The sequence below is a fragment of the Haliotis rubra genome, unplaced genomic scaffold (genome assembly GCF_003918875.1).
Source record: "Haliotis rubra isolate DU_JTF1 unplaced genomic scaffold, ASM391887v1 Scf1226, whole genome shotgun sequence".
Taxonomy (NCBI): domain Eukaryota; kingdom Metazoa; phylum Mollusca; class Gastropoda; order Lepetellida; family Haliotidae; genus Haliotis; species Haliotis rubra.
In genome coordinates, this window is record NW_025765144.1 from 50,312 (window position 1) to 68,299 (window position 17,988).

General features: G+C 38.3%; 1 long non-coding RNA gene across 1 annotated transcript; it reads right to left on the reverse strand.

The window, feature by feature from the left end:
* Positions 1-659: 659 nt before the first annotated feature.
* On the reverse strand, positions 660-12,446 carry LOC124266001. The gene is made up of 2 exons (XR_006895609.1): positions 12,404-12,446; positions 660-739 (listed from the first exon to the last, which is right to left on the reverse strand). It is a non-coding gene; the product is annotated as an uncharacterized LOC124266001 (long non-coding RNA).
* Positions 12,447-17,988: the final 5,542 nt, after the last annotated feature.

Below are 17,988 nucleotides of genomic sequence, written 5' to 3' on the forward strand. Positions count from 1 at the left end.
CTGTTCTAATCGGAGAACCGAAAACACTCATAGTCACTGTTCAATCAAGAACAAAGGCTAAGAGTATAACAAAGAATCTTTTGAACTATACTAATGGTAAGTAAGTATCACAGCGCCTATGATTTTAACACGTGAGAATGCAACTGCAATAAACGTTCCATCAATTCATCAGTGTGTGTCAGTATTTAGGAGACCTGTTTCACTTTCTATTGAGAGAGTGGTGCCGAACTCTGTTGACTTAGTGAAGAAGAGCTGAGGTATTTGCTGCCTTGATATTTGCTGCATCATTGTGAAAGCATGCTTGCGCTGCCTTCTTAAGATAGTCATCAGAGGTATCACATACATTGGTTCATTGAGATGTCACCAGTATGTATTCCATGTTTCAAACAGAAGACGAGAAATATTGTTATGAAAAAACATATGTGTAATCTTACTGATATCTTCTGGGGTTTAATACTAATCAAAACGTTAACGAACACCCACAATTGGTTTTGCAAAACCCACCAGCCATTGGAGCACAATAGTATAAATAATTGTTCTTTAACTTATATTCAGTACATCACATAAGTTATAACCTGCATCATTGCCAGTGCCCCAGCTAAAAACACAAAGCCCTTATGAACCTTAAGCATGTAAAATTACAGATTCTTAAACAATACAGTCTACCATGACTTCAGAAAATACTGAATTGTGATTGGTTAATTAAAATCATTCAGAGGTATATAATCACGTTATACACCTTATGGTTATGGCTTACGTGTTTACGTACATCAACAAGAAATTTACTGCATGGAAAACTGAACTATTCTTTCAAAATGACTCCCATTTATGTAAAACCAAATACCACCATTAACTATGAAATTATATCCTTGGGATCTGCTGAGGCTGATTACAATAATATCTTGGTTTTTGCTATCGATTACCAACGATACTCTCCAGTTCTAATTTGATGGTTCAGTTCAGGAAAGGTTTGATGTTAAGAATCATGCTATGGACTATATATATCAGGAAACACATAAAATTACAAAAGCAGAAACATGAAGCACAACCGAAAAAAGCAAGAACTTCTCTTCAGGACGATTCAGGTTCATTGTCAGATGGTAATTGCTTTTTCCTTCTATGCAATCCAGCTGGATTCGCAGTTGGCAGTTAAGCAAATATACTGTAGGACTTCGTTCAGCCTTAAAGACAGGACATTTATATCAATGTAAAAGAATAGAGAAATTGGCTACACAACTGGCCATGTACTCAAAACCCAAACATTTGTTTCATAATGAAAGAATAAGTTTTATCCATTTTCTAATTCCTAGCAGACAGGCTTCACATGTTTCCCCCACAACGATCTTGGTCAGAACTGAGCTTCATCAACAGATGCCTGTCGTACTTAACAGGACCAGGCGATCAGGCTTGCCATACATGTCAAAGTGACTTCATTTCAATTTCGTAAATCAATGCTCTTAATATCAATCCTTGGACTGTCTTTTCCACAATCGATGATTTACAGACCGTCGTCATATACTGGAATATTGAGGAGTGCAAACAACACTGTCAAACAAAACTTAACAAAATAAACAAAAAATAGACGACTGCCTCATTATAGTTTGGCTGCTGGAGGCACAATGATTACCGTATAGACCCATGGCTGTAGTTATCGATTATTCCACAAGAATTACACTCGGATTCTCCAGTTACATTCATTAAAACTTTGGTTGTTTTCTCATCTGGCCGATTTTGAGTGAGTGAGTTAGTTTTACGCCGCACTCAGCAATATTCCAGCTATATGGTGGCGGTCTGTAATTAATCGAGTCTGGACCAGAGAATCCAGTGAACAAGAGCATGAGCATCGATCTGCGCAATTGGGAATCGATGACATCTGTCAACCAAGTCAGCGATCCTGACCACCCGATCCCGTTAGTCCGCCTCTTATGACAAGCATGGGTTACTGAAGATCAAAATTCCAAACCGGACCTTCACAGGTCTGGCTGATTTTGATTTCTACATGTACATACATAATAATCCGATGCAAAAGAAACATGAACTGCCCTTTACAGAAAACAAATTCTGATACTAGGATTCGGATTTACTGTCTGGAGTTAATTTCGTGGGTCAGACTTTAATATTTTCAAAACTATTGCAGTTCAACTGCAAATAATCTCCATCACAAATTCAAGAGTAGTTTAACTAAAGGAAACTCCGTCTTGTGTTTTCTCGTGGGAAAGGACTCACATATTTTCTATACAATACAACTTGAACACAACTTTAATATTATTTGGGCCAACGAGAAATGTTTTCGGGAAATGTTTCAACAATCGCTTCCAGTAGCAATGCTTCAAATGAGTTGTGGCAAAATGTCGTACCAGGATCCTCGTTGATTACAATACCTGATTACATAAAGATTATCATTACTGTTTCATCACCATAATAGTATCCTTGCTTGTTTCACCAAGTAATAAATGTCTCGTCTTAACTAATTGAAAATCATCTTCTGGCATTACGTTAACAAGCCATGATACTGTTACAATCCAAGTACTGTAGGCAATCGGCGTTCAATCGATCTGACTTGAAAATATGTTTCTTGAGCATTTGGACACCTGCCAACACTTTAATTCACAACAATCCAATTACCAAAATGTTCTGAGAGTGAAAGTTTCCAACAACTTTCCAACAATTTAGCGACGTATTTCAATTCACGGTATTGAGAGAGAGGTTGATGCAGAACAGATGTTGATTCAGTCAGTGAGAAGGTGACTTGAGGTATTAGCTACCTCAGCAATGTCAGTCTTGTGGCCGATCTGATTAAGAAGCATGTGTGGTTCCTATTCTGAAGATGAGTTGTCAGAAGCGTTCATATATATTCCAAATATATCCTTCCTTATATTAACACAACTTCGCCGTTGGTGTAATGTTATAACATATGATTCATCAGCTTCTGGTTTTGATCACATGAAATCGGATTTACACAAATCCTAGTTTTGCAGGTACGGTTGTAGAAGCGCCAAGACGTTCTCAATGAATTTGAATGGAAAGTTCAAGTAGATCTACTTCGCAGGTAATTAGAAGTAGAAACGACAAAAATAACTCAGAGTCGATTGTACAATGCTGACTATATCATGGGGATGCCTGCGTTCGAGCAGCAGTATTACAGCTGTACGACGCAGTAATCTGTAAACACTTCAGTCTGGACCAGACTATCCAGTGATTGACAACATGATGACAGAGCACGTGTTTCAAATAGTGAGGATACCAGGTGTTCTGGAAAATGTGAGCGTATCCTGCCCCACCAGTGGCAGTCGCCATAAACATTTGCAAAGACTGGTCCAGTCGATTCTGGACCGATCAGTCCAGCGAAAAACAGTATAAGCATCGACCCAGATAATTTGAATACGATAATATGTGTCAACAAATTTAGCGAGGGTGACACTGAGGCCGTTACTCACCTCTTACGACAAGCAGGGGTTTCTCAAGATAAATTTGACCTTCACGGGAATCAACACGGAAATCAACACAGTAGTTGTGTTACAAATGTAACACTGGTCGTCAGGTAAAACGTACGTTTCTTTTATAATGGCGCTCATCGACGTATAAATAGATGAGCTTATGAAATGACTATTATTCTCTTCCTGCTGGGGGCCTGCTGTCGCTATTTACACCTTTTCCCCGGCTTTGTATTGAATTATACATGCTGTAATTCTCCAGTTACATTCATTAAACAGACGAAATGTGTCTGGTAAACACAAAAAATGAAACAATTTTGAGTCCACGGAAAAGCAGTGACACGATACGTGATCATAATATTTGTTGGTGTTTTTGTTTTGTTTTTGTCTCTGACATTACACTTCTGCCATTACACTGACGCAGCTGCCGTCATTAGAACTCTGGAAGATATGGCATTCCTCGGTTTCTTATCGAAGAATATAGTTCTGGTTAATCGTTGATAGAAATTGGAAGAACATTTTACTGTTTGTAAGTAAACAAATATGATATGACACATTTGTAAGTCTATAGTAAAGTAAAAACCCTAATCAAGATTATCATTAATACAAGTAACAAACATAAAATACCTGCTAAAGTCCAAATACATTGCATTATTGTGACTGTCGTGCGTTTATGAATCACCATCAAATAGTAATGATACCTTGTGTTCGAGAAAAATTTGGCGTATCCTGCCACACCACTGAATCCCTCACAAACACATGTAAAGGAAAGTCAATTGTTCACCTATTAAAACAAGGCAACAAAGTAAAAAGTAGCAATAGAGAATTGTATTGGACATCTTTTACTGAAGGACAAAAGCTTTAAAATCTTTGAAAGCGATAGCTGACTTCATTACATTTCTTCTTGTTGGTTTGGGTTTCTTTTGTTTGTTTGTTTGTTTTGTTTTAAAGAATGAAGGTATGACAAGTTGTTGATACTGAGGCATTTAGAAATTGGAAGTACTGTCATTGTCCTGTGATTCCATGATAAACATACAAAAAAGACAGGAAGAACATGAGCAGCTCACGACCTGTTACACCCCATAGCGCAGTTTCCTTTCGTCACACTTAAGACGAATGGTAATAACGTTAAAGACTAGAGTTAATCTTTATTGATGAAGGATAACCCGAGATCAAACGAAACTTTATGTATAATACAAAATGGATCCCAGGAGAGGCAGAAACATTCAACTATTTGGAGTGCTTAGTGCCAATTCTACTATTGTACTTTAAAACTAATTAATGTTTTGATTACCGAAACGAAATGTCAAAATAACGAACATCCAACAGAGATGTAAAATCGTCGTCAAAATTGTGTAATAGATTTAATGTTTTTATGTCAAGAATGTGAATATTATGTTATGCATAAATACTATCAATCAATAAATGAAACTAATTAGCTTTAACGATGACGTCACTTAGAGGATGCTAAACAGAATGTCGCATCCCTTGGGATTGAGCATGTAGGGGCAACTTTGATCAACGGAAGTATGATGTAAATCAGTTGACATGCATGTTCTTGCAATAATCAACAGAAGTTAATTTGTGTTGTACTTTGTTGGAGGAGGGTTCTCCAGAGTGGTCCAGGTTCTTTAAATCGAATGCGAGCATTGACATTTCACTGACGGAACTGACTTCATTAGAACTCTAGGGCACGCTGCATTTCTTGTACATGTTTCTGTGGAATTTTCAGTGAATGGAGGTATAGATTGTATTAAACGGGAGAAGGACTTCGGAGAAATCTTTTTCTTTGCCATATTGCTCTTGGTATTTTGTTATCCGGTGTACAAGCAATTTCCAATAAGGCCTCCAGTAACGAACCTGCAGTCGAATTTTTCTCATTTCATTTCCATTTATTAATTCCTTTTCGGTGTTGAGTTGAAAACAAGTTTCGTGAAAAAGGCTTCCTGAAGGCCGACGTCACACTTGAAACTGATACAAGTGGAATCCCAACTGATAAAATTGTACGAATGCTTTTATTTTCTTCCTCTTACGCAAACGGTCATCTGATAGTTAGGGAATGGGTGGCCCAGTAGTTTTAGGCGCGCAATTCGCTGTAGCCAGAAACCTTGAAATGTTGGTTCGAATCCCGGTTCCCCCTGATCATGTTTCTACAATGGTCAGCACTGGGCCCGTGCTCATGGGATCACCACAGTGGTAAATTTCTGAGATCTTTGTTACTTCGGGTTTTATTCCTCCATTAAGCGGACACGCTGTGATATTACTGGAATACTGTTCAAAGTGGCGTCAAAAATAACCCTCACTCACTCACTCACGAATATTCGTGTTATATGAAATGAGTTTCTCGAATCTTTCATCAGTTTTTTCATTTATTTATTTATACTTTAACTACCTTCAACCAATAAATATTTTACAATCTTCAGGAAAAGAGAGGAATGTGATATAACTCTTGTTTTGAAGCTGTATAAGAATCTATGCCAAATCCTCGCATCATCAAATAATAAAAAGTTGTGTCATTCATAAAGTAGCATACTTTTCTTATGATACCGGAGCTTCTGATTAATCACATTATCATATGCTAGAGCATGTTCTGTTGCTTGTACATTTGAATGTACCAGTCATTCTGTAATGACAATATTTTGAGTGTTCACGTGACTGAATATGAATAAAAGCGAAAAGTATTCCCATAGGCATCAGAAACACCTGCAGCTATATTCTCTGGAAATGTTGTCGTATAGACAGCATTGTCACCCACGTTTAGATCCATTGGAACCATGAAAAACATCATTATGCATCTCTGTGTCATATTCTGAAACTAGCTCCGTATCACTGTCAAAATATTATCGTATATTTGGCTCGTGAGGATACATTGTTAACATAGTAGTTCAAACCAACCAAAGAACGAAAATATTGCAACAGTTGTTTTGGCAGACATTGCATCAGAGACGTTGTCTGCACAAAGACATGGCTGAGGGCTAGCGACGTCATCGTCCTGGACCGAAATAATTATGTTGACGTTAAAGAAATGCCAAGTCCCTCTAATAACAGTGAAATGTACGTCAGACTGTCATAAACGACCACTATCGTCTTGTAGTAGGGAGATGATGCCCCGCGGTGCCTGTTACCCTGGCGGTTGGCATTAAAAAGGTATAGAAATATGGTTTATGTTTGCTTTTTAAAACTGCATTCATCAATATTGCAACTAAATGAAGCTATACATAATCGATTTGGGAATATACAGTCCAGGAATTGATGTCATTGCATCGATCTACGCACCTGGGATACCGTGATACATGTCAACCATATCAGTCGCATGTCTGAGTCGGTTATCCATGTTTGACTGTGGTATAGAGCCTCAGTGGGCTAGCACTAATAAAGTCTGGTTCAGTACAAGCAGCCCCATTTACACATCACTATATTTGAGAAATGATCTTCAACTCAACTCAAGGATTAAGAGTATATGGAAAATGCGCAAGGGCTGATAGAGATTCATGAACATTTCCTTGAAATAAAGTTGGTATCGTACACTAAAGTTTACTTTCAGAAGAGCTTTCATGAGTATCGAAGTGGGTTTCGTCTCATATTTCCTGTTCGACGAAAGGCTTGATTGTATGGATTCACAAAATCAATCACCCTTTAAACAATGCTGTTTGAAGCTAAAAACTCGACAGACCAAGTACATGGTATTTCAAATGACCGCGAAGAAGCCAAGTCGTTTTTAATAGTGCACTACAATTCTAGAATATATTATTTGTCAGTCAGCAAAGATACGCAATAGAGCAGTGCAATTTAGCAGCAAGGGTAAAGATTAAACCTTGTTAAATAAAATGTCAACCAACACGACTGCTTTCGAAATGCGATCATGACATGAGATCTGTCTGAGGTATTCCGCACTTTTTCATCCACAGAGCATTCGGACTGCAGAAATGTCCTTGAGATACTTCTTTTCGTGAAGTGAGCGTCATTTGTGCAACAGTCAAGTTCTTCAAGAAAAACATTGTTGGAAAATGTGACTGAAGACAAGTGTTGATCGTGTACGATTCTCGTCAATCGATGAAATCTGTGTGTCGATTCCTGTTTAAACTCTTTCAAACAAACATACGGAATGTCTTCGGCACGGTGCTTCCTGGATGGTACTTCAGTGTGAAACCGTCTGACAAATACGACACACATGCGATTGGTCTACGGCACGTCGAGCAAACCACACGGCGTTTGAAGGTTTTCATGTACTGGTAGCGTCTCGGTATGTCTCGTTGACCTTATCCCCGATCAGGGCTGGTGAGGAGGGCAAAGTGTCTCATTTTCTGGTGTTATCAGATTGTGATTTTGACTACTGATTCGAATTTCGATTATTTTAAACTGATGAAAAAAACCCAAATTAACAGACTTGTTCGAAGCTGTTGATCGCTAGTTGATGTTTGATGTTCAAAGCAAGCAGTAATATCATTTGTAAACCAACACGATACCTCAGACAAGGTAGTCAGCAACGTCATGATGTGTGTGTGGTTTATTTTGGTTAAGGCCACACTATGTGCTGCAACTATAGGCTTAGGTAAGGCCACACAATATGGTTCAAGTTGGTTAAGGTCACATAATGTGGAGCATCGTGGAAAAGAAAACCCCATCTGATGCATCTAAGGCCACTCTGTGTGGCGCAGCTTATTTCAGGTCCCGCTTTGTAGTGCATCTTGTTTAAGGTTACCAATTTAAGTAGATTTCATTTAAAACCGCACAATATGGTGCATCCCATAAGGTATGTTGCCTCTTGTTTCCGTCCACACTCTGCGGCCGATCTTGGTTCAGCCCATACTATGCCGTGCATCTTGGTTACGAAAAGACCCTATGAGGTGCATTTTATTTAAAGCCACCCTATGTGATGCATCTTGTGTAAGACCAATCTATTTGATGCATCTTGTTTAAAGCCAACCTACCTGTGTCAACGTGTTTAAGGAACACTCATGATCATTTGATGCATCTTGTCTTAGACCAACCTGTTTCATGCATCTTGTTTGAGACAAAACTGTGTATTGCATCTTCTTTGAGACACCCTGTTTATTTCACCTCGTTTAAGGACATTTTATTTGGTGCATCATGTTTAATGCCAACCTATTCGATGCATCTTCTTTGACACCAACCTGTTTATTGCATATTTTGAAACCGTACTACTTGATGCGTCAAGTTTAAGACCATCCGGCTTGACACCGCTTGGTTAAATGTGCCGATAATACCCTAGTTTGGTACACCAGAAATGGGTCTCACAAACTGTCCCCATATGAAGAATCGAACAGGGGTCGACGGTGTGACTCTTTCAGAACTTCCGTACCTCACCGTACATGCTGTAATCACCAGACAACAGCTCTACAACCAGTTCTTCAGACATGCATGGATAATGGGGACCTATTGTGCATCCATCAGAATCCCCACGGGCAACTTGGGGCTATCAGACACGACGCATTTATCCAAACGAACTGGACGACCTCTCCTTATAAAGTCGATACTTCAAGCAGAACATAGAACTGGTGAATTATTGGTCTGAAAAACCAGGAACGATTCCTCAGGGCATACACACACAAACTCCATTTTATTAATAACCCATATCTCATGTGTGACATGTACTGACGTCAATGAAACAGATAACACTATTCGTTAACTGAAACTTTGAGCATACAATTACACCGTCCATCGTTCTGGTATTTGTTAAAGGCAACGAGAAAATGATACATCTAATTACTCATCATACGCTTCAGTATTTAGTTACAATGAAAAATGAGTTTTTAGTTTACATAAAGGCATTTTGAAATTGAGGTTTCTTTGCTTCGTTTTTTCAAGGGAAAGCAGAACCGCAAACATATCGCAAATCATACTCAGAGCAGATGTGGGATTTGAACCTAGTACAATCATCAAATCCTGGCGCTACAAAGCGGCATAACTCCTTACGGCAACTTGCATTGCTTTGGAAGATAGAGCTTTGTACCTGGTACCTTCCATCTACAGCATCAGCGCTCGGCATGACATATCCACTTTGCTGCTGAGATAATATTGTCACAGCGGTGGTGGATCCCACTCCTCATCAGCCAACATGTAATATCAGGATACAATTTGCGTAAAGGATTGTAACTATGTATTTTCCTCCTCTTCGCCACATGGCAATGATGCATCATTTCAATCCCCACTGTCTATTATGCCTACTCCTGTGTTGTTTGTGATGGGTGACTTCCGGTCGATAAAACACGATGTTTTCAATTCAACAAAATAAACTGACGCCAAATGAACTTTTCAACGATCAATACATTCTGAAGATGATTCTCGTGCACGGTGTTTATTATTCCTGAATGTATGGAATACTGTTGTTACAGTTTACAATTATCGGAGCGTGAACAGTTTGTGTCAACCAGCAGAATTACAGATACAGATAGTTCCTGCAGCATTAACATGTACGCAAATTATTAAAAACAATGCGATAATCGTATTAGGAAACCAAATATCGGCATTAAAGAGAATCGGTATATAAACCTGCGATCATCGGATCTTTGTGCGAGTTGCATACATGCAGATAATACATGTGGATGCCATCTGTTTCGCTTGACCCCACCCCCTCAAACCCATCATGTGCGCGAACTATATTTTCATTTTGATTGCATTTTGATAGAGAGACAGCGATGTGTAGCGTGAAGTGGACTGTTTCTGATTAATGTCAGCCTCGAGATTTTGGTCCGACAAGATGACGTCAATAGCCTTTAATCATGCCTTTATACAGGTAATGCATAGTATGCCAAGAGACGGTTTTACTTACTGTTTTCTTCGGGTTTGTGAGTACAGTCCACGTTTTCCGGGACATACCTTGTTGTACATATTTGTGATGTCGGGAATTCTGTGAATTAGAGTGAATTAGAGCCGCTGTGAATGTAAGCCTTCCAAAGGGCTCGTGTCAAGTTTCTCCTATCTCGGTCTCAACAACCACCTGACTTTAACATGGGGCCTTTTAGTCAACGCCAGTCAGTTCCTATCTGCTACCGGCCCTTCCAATAAAGAAGCCAGTTAGCTCACAGCCATTGTTTCAGTCAAGGACGACGATTACATCATCTTAGGGGAGGTGAAACAGGGGAGTTCTTGTACTGTTCAGACAATAAAAATTACGATACGTACAGCAAGAATTCCACATCATGCAAGTGCATTGATATATTTTTTGTCCTATTTTTCTCTTTGTGTGTTTTGAGGCAGTTTTTTGTTGTTGTAGCAGTTAAGTTATTTCTGTGATACACATTTTTTTACAACTCAAAGGACTCAAATGATCGGCCTTTAAGACAAACACATTTCCCTTGAAACTTCGACAGCATGCGAGGGTGTAATGACACCCTTTTAGACACCCATTTCCTCACAGTGTTGTGTTCTCAGATTTGCAACCTCATATTTAATAATCATTCACGTACAGTATATTTAATTCAACATTTTAAGCGCCACTCGTGGCATGTCAAGTCGTTTTTCGCCTCCATCACCCCTGACGGCTTCCTGTTCAACATGAAATTAAAAGTTTTAAAAACTGAATGCTCAAACACGTAGACCAATCATTTCCCTCATTTTCTTGAAACAAGTTTTATCAAGTCTCTTTATTCCGAGTATATAGCATTACACTCCACGTATGTTTAACAGCCCTCCATTACAGGAAGTTCCCCTTAACTTGCAGAGTTTTCTTGTAGTAAATGGCCGCCTAATTCTAGCTTGACTGCTTGAGGCTTAGACACAGTGATTACCGTATAAACTGATGGATCTGATTATCAATTATTCAACATACACTTCTTTCTGATCCTCAAGTTACATTCATTAAAACTGGGGAATCACTTCCTTGAGGCTACGCTAGTTTGTCCATACAATTACAGATTAAGTGGTGCTAGGCTGATGCAAAAGAAATATGAACGAGTCTTTACAAAAGTTAAAAGACGAATTTGGCATTCTCATTATTCAGCTTGTGTCTGGGGCTTTTTCTCGAGGAAACGAAATCTGAAACCTTCAATACAATTGCAATCCAACGTCGGAACAAATTCAATATAATTTCGATAGGAATTGTTAACTTGTTGTGTCTGAAATGCTGTTCTTATCGGAGAACCGAAAACACTCATAGTCACTGTTCAATCATGAACAAAAGCTAAGAGCATAACATTGAATCTTTTGAACTATACAGATGGTAAGTAAGTATCACAGCGCCTATGATTTTAACATCTGAGAATGCAACTGCAATAAACGTTCCATTAATTCATCAGTGTGTGTGAGTATTTAGGAGACCTATTTCACTTTCTATTGAGAGAGTGGTGCTGAACTCTATTGACTGAGTGAGAAGAAGAGATGGGGTATTAGCTGCCTTGACATTTGCTGCCATCATTGTGAAAGCATGCTTGCGCTGCCTTCTTAAGATACTCATCAGAGGTTATCACATACATTGGTTCATTGAGATATCACCAGTATATATTCCATGTTTGAAACAAAATACGAGAAATATTTTTTCATGAAACACATATGTATAATCTTACTGATATCTTCTGGGGTTTAATACTAATCAAAACGTTAACGAACACGCCAGCCATTAGAGCACAATCATATAAATAATTGTTCTTTAACTTATTTTCAGTACATCACATAAGTTATAACCAGCATCAATATTAGTGTAATGGGGTTTGCCCCAGCTAAAAACACAAAGTCCTTATTAACCTAATGCAGGTAAATTACAGATTCTTAAACAATACATTCTACCATGACTTCAGTAAATACTGAGTTGTGATTGGTTAATTGAAGTCATTCAGAGGTATATAATCACGTTATATACCTTGTTTGAGTGGCATTTAGAGTTGGTGTGATGAACAACGAGGAGAGTTCTATGGCTATACATCTTCTTAACATAATATGAGCGACGTTTCAGTGTAGCTACTAACACCGTTATCAAGCAAATGATGTGATATACATAATACGTTATATACCTCTGATTTTCCAACACAGTATGTATTTTTTTTTAAATCTGAATAACGCAGAAATGGTAGAATGGAGATAAAAATACTGTGTTGGAAAGTCAGAGGTATATAACGAATTATAATTGCTCTAAATTTGGTTTAAAACCGAACTCGTTTATCCCCTAATTCTACTCACTGTATATCTTGAATCAGACATGTTATAATTACAATGGCTGTGACTTTTGGCTTACATGTTTACGTATATCAACAGGAAACCGCATGGAAAACAGAACTATTCTTTCAAACTGACTCCCATCTATGTACAACTAAATACCACCAGTAACTGACTGTAATTATATACTGGGGATCTGCTGAGGCTGATTACAACAATATGTTGTTTTTGCTATCGATCACCAACCAGCGATACTCTCCAGTTCTGATTTGATGGTTGAGTTAATGAAAGGGTTGATATTAAGAATCATGCTGTGGGTAATCAGGAAACACTAAAACATGCAAAAGCAGAAACATGAAGCACAACCGAAAAAAAAAAGCAAGAACAAACTGGTTCATTGTCAGATGCTAATTGCTTTTTCCTTCTGTCACTGGCATGTCACTGATGATCTCTTTCCCAGGGAGCTGACTTCTTTAGACCTGAAGATATTTCATTCCGTGTAAACGTATCTTCGATTTGTCAAAGAATGAAGGAATGGATAAAGTCTTTGGCATTTCGAAATCGGAAGAACATGGAGACATGATTTTGAAGGATAACAACGTCAGCTTCTAGCCTGCTTCTTGCAGGTATTGATTGTATCAGCGTTTAGCCATGCCTCTGGTGACAAACATGCACAGCGATCGTTCTCATTTCATTCCATTTGCTAATTCGTATTATGTGCTAAGGTGAAAACAGTCTTCGTGTAAAATGTTCCTGAAGGTTAATTTCACACTTGAACCCAATACAGCTGGCATTTCAGCTGACATTCTAAAGACAGAAAAGCATCTATTATCTTTAGTGACAAAAACTTTTAATCTAGACGTCGAAGATGCGTGTCCATTAAAAAGGTATTGCATCACCATGCGTCTTTGAAAGCGTCATTCTTGTAGAACATAAAATACATTAAAAATGTATCATCATTTCAACCCACCTCACTATTCATGCTTGTGCACATTAATCTTGAACTTTCTTTCACAACGGGCTCTTAATTAGGTCTAGACAAAGTAACGACACAACAGAATCAGACAGATAGGCAATTTAGAAGTACTTTAGCTGAAGATATAAGTTAAATTACTATTCACCGTTTTGTAAGAGCTCGTAATGCTCCTTTGTATTTCAACCACAGTTTGTGTCGACAGTCACGTTGTTGCTATACAGATCTATAAAGCTAAACGTACTTTGGTTCAAGGACTGTATAGACTCCAAACCAACATGACTTATTTACTCATAACTGGAAAGTAAAGCTAGCTAGTATGGCGTGTACTGTGACTTTTTTACAAAAATAATCTCATCAAACACTTTTTACATTGGCTCAGCGGAGATAGTCACATCACGTGAGTGTTGGTATTATATTGTTTGAGATAATGAATTGGTGTTAAGTAGATTTAGGGTTTGGGCATTACTGATTACTACTTGAAATCATGAAATAAGAATCTGATTTATATTGTGCTCGTTAACGGCGATGTTGTGTGTATATTGCACTTGTTACCTTTGTGCACACGTTTATGCTTTTTGAACAATTAAGAACAAGATGACTTCATAGTGCTGTATCAACTGCATATTTAATGTAAAGAGCTGCATTGACACTGACATAGTCAGCATAGACTCGCCATAGGCATCCAATTGAGAATATAGACAATGTTTAGCATGTGGGAAATATACTCAGTACTGACTGAGTTTAAGGTTTAGGAAGGACGTGTTTGGGTCTGCAGGTCATCATGTGGGTCTGTCATTTCGGGGCTTGTAATGGGAGAAAAACCGATAACTGTTTCTGAGAAACATCAACAGAAGGTTGAATCTGGTTACACGGAACAAGTCTATAAAAGCTTTTTTTCAGTTGTTGTAGGACAGGAATTGTCCAGACTGATGACTTAACCAGACATGAGGAAAATACCATCACTTCAGCGCTGTGAAATACGACAGTGTCACTCCTAGTGGTTGCTTTTGGTAATAATAACAGACCTTTCATTGCACGTGTAAGTGGTTAGCGTTCTCATGCGCCAAATTGATGGACGTGGGGTCGAATGATTGTTTTGTAAAGAGTGCGTGTGGGTACGTTAACGCCTTTTCGAGTGTGTACTTCAATAAGCAAATATACTGTAGGGCTTCGTTCAGCCTTAAAGCCGGGAAAGTTCAATGAAATATTAGTCGTATTTTAAAGAAATTTAAGAAATGCCTACACAATTAGCCATGTGCTCAAAACCCAAACATTTGTTTCATTATGAAAGAATACGTTTGTAAATATTCCTCATTCTTAATGGATATGCTTCACATGTTTCCAACACAACGATCCTGGTCAGCATTGACCTTCATCACCAGCTGCTTGTCGTACATAACAGGACCAGTTGATCTGGCTCGCCGTGCATGTCACAGTGACTTCATTTCAAATACATAAATCAATGCTCATTATGTCAATCACTGGATTGTCTTGTAATCACTCGATGATTTACAGACCGTCGTCATATAGCTGAAATATTAATGAGTGCAAGTAACATTATCAAACAAAACATAACAAAACAAACACGAATAAAACGACTGCCTCATTATAGCTTGGCTGCTGGGGACATAGACACAATGATTACCGTATAAACTCGTGGCAGTGATTATCGATTATTTCACAAGAACAACACTCTAATTCTCCAGTTACATTCATTAAACCTTTGGGGGGATCTTTCTTCTGTTCGTCGTTGATTTCTTCACGCAAATACATAACAATCTGTTTCATGCAAAAGAAACATGAACATCCCTTCACAGAAAACAAATTCTGATACGATGATTCTGACTTACTGTCATATTGTCATGGGGACAGACTTTATTTTCAAAACTGTTGCAGCACAACTACAATTCAACTTCACTACGAATGAGTATTTTAGCGAAAGAAAACTGCGCCTTGTGTTTTTACGGGGGGAAAGGACCCCAATGTCTTCAATACAATGCAAATGCATTGCAACTTCACTACAGCTTCAGCAGTATTTCAGCCAACGCTGAAGTACTTTGGGGAATTATTTCCAGTAGCATCTGATCAAATGAGTTGTGGCAAAATGTTGTACCAGGATCCGCGTTGATTACAATACCTGATTACATAATGTTTATTATTACTGTGTCATCACCATAATAGTATCCTTGCTTGTTTCACCAAGTAATAAATGTTTAGTCTTAACTAACTGAAAATCATCTTCATGCATTACGCTAACAAGCCATGATACTGTAACAATCCAAGTACTGTATGCAATCGGCGTTCAATCGATCTGACTTGAAAATATATTTCTTGTGCATTTGAACACGTGCCAACACTTTAATTCTAAATTATGTTCCAATTACCAAAACGTTCTGAGAGTGAAAGTTTCCAACAACTTTCCAACAATTTAGCGACGTATTTCAATTCACGGTATGGAGAGAGAGGTTGATGCAGGATACGGAACAGATGTTGATTCAGTCAGTGAGAAGGTGACTTGAGGTATTAGTTACCTCAGCAATGTCAGTCTTGTGGCCCATCTGATTAAGAAGCATGTGTGGTTCCTTCTGAAGATGAGTTGTCAGAAGTGTTCATATATATATATATAAATATATCCTTCCTTATATTAACACAATTTCGCCGTTGTTGTAATGTTATAACATATGATTTATCAGCTTCTGGTTTTGATCACATGAAATCGGATTTACACAAATCCTAGTTGTGTAGGTACGGTTGTAGAAGCGTCTAGGCGTTCTCAATGAATTTGAATGGAATGTTCAAATAGATCAACTTCGGTGGTAATTAGAAGTAGAAACGACAAAAAGAACGCAGTCGATTGTACAATCCTGACTGTATCATGGGGATGCCTGCGTTCGAGCAGCAGTATTACAGGTGTACGACAGTCAACACGACAGTCTGGATCAGACATGATGACAGGGCATGTGTTTCAAATAGTGAGGATACCAGGTGTTCAGGAAAATGTGAGCGTATCCTGACCCACCAGTGGCAGTCGCCATAAACATATGCAAAGACTGGGCCAGTTGATTCTGGACCAATCAGTCCAGCGAAAAACAGTATAAGCATCGATCGACTCAATTTGAATACGATGATATGAGCCAAGTCGGCGAGGGTGACCCCCGTTACACGCCTCTTACGACAAGCATGGGTTTCTGAAGATAAATCGGAAGTCGGAACTTCACGGGAATCAACACAGTGGTTGTGTGTTTAACAAATGTAACATTAGTGGTAAAGTAAAACGTAAGTCTCTTTCAAAATGGCACTCATCGACGTATACAAGAAGTAAGTAGATGAGCTCATGAAATGGCTACGTACTTACTCTCTTCCTGCTAGGGACCTTCTGTCGCTATTTACAACGTTTTCACGGCTTTCGCAGTGAATTATAAGTGCTGTGATTCTCCAGTTACATTCATTAAACAGACAAAATGTGTCTGGTAAACACAAAAAATGAAACAAATGAGTCCACGGAAAAGCAGTGACACGATACGTGATTACAATATTTGTTGGGTTTTTTGTTTTGTTTTTGTCTCTGACATTACACTTCTGCCATTAAACTGACGCAGCTGCCGTCCTTAGAACTCTGGAAGATGTGACATGTCTTGGTTTCTTATCGAAGAATATAGTTCTGGTTAATCGTTGATACTTAGGCATTTAGAATTTGGAATAACACGAATACACGAATTTCTTATGGGTTACAACATTTTACTGTTTGTAAGTAAACAAAACGCATATGACACAATTGTAAGTCTATAGAAAAGTAGACATCCTAATCATGATTATTATTAATACAAGTGACAAACACCATTTGCATAATATTAAGAAATACCTGATAAAGTCCAAATACATTATGCGATTGGAACTATCTCATGTGTGTTTGAATTACCATCAAATAGTGATGATACCTCGTTGTGCGAGAAAGGGTTAGCGTATCCTGCCACACCGCTGAAAATCTCACAAACACATGAAAAGGAAAGTCAATTGTTCACCTACAAACACAACGCAACATATCATAAAAAGTAGAAATAGAGAATTGTTGTTTTACTTTTTACTGAAGGATAAAACTTGAACATGTCTACGCCAGAAACATTTTGAAAACTTTACTGGCGCAGCTGACCTCATTCTGTTCTTCTGGAGGATATTGCATTTCTTGTCAATGCTTATTCGTTTGTCTGCTTTTGTTTTGGAAACAATGAAGGCATGACAAGTTGTTGATTCTGAGGCATTTGGAAATTGGAAGAACGCGCTTTGTCAGATGCTATTGCCATTTTGTGTTATCCTGTGATTCCAAGATAAACACACCATGGGACAGGAAGAACATAAGTAGCGCTTGACCAGTTATCCCTCACGGGATACGCCGCACTCAGCAATATTCCACTAAATGGCAGCAGTCTGTAAATAATCGAGTCTGGACCAGACAATCCAGTGATCAAC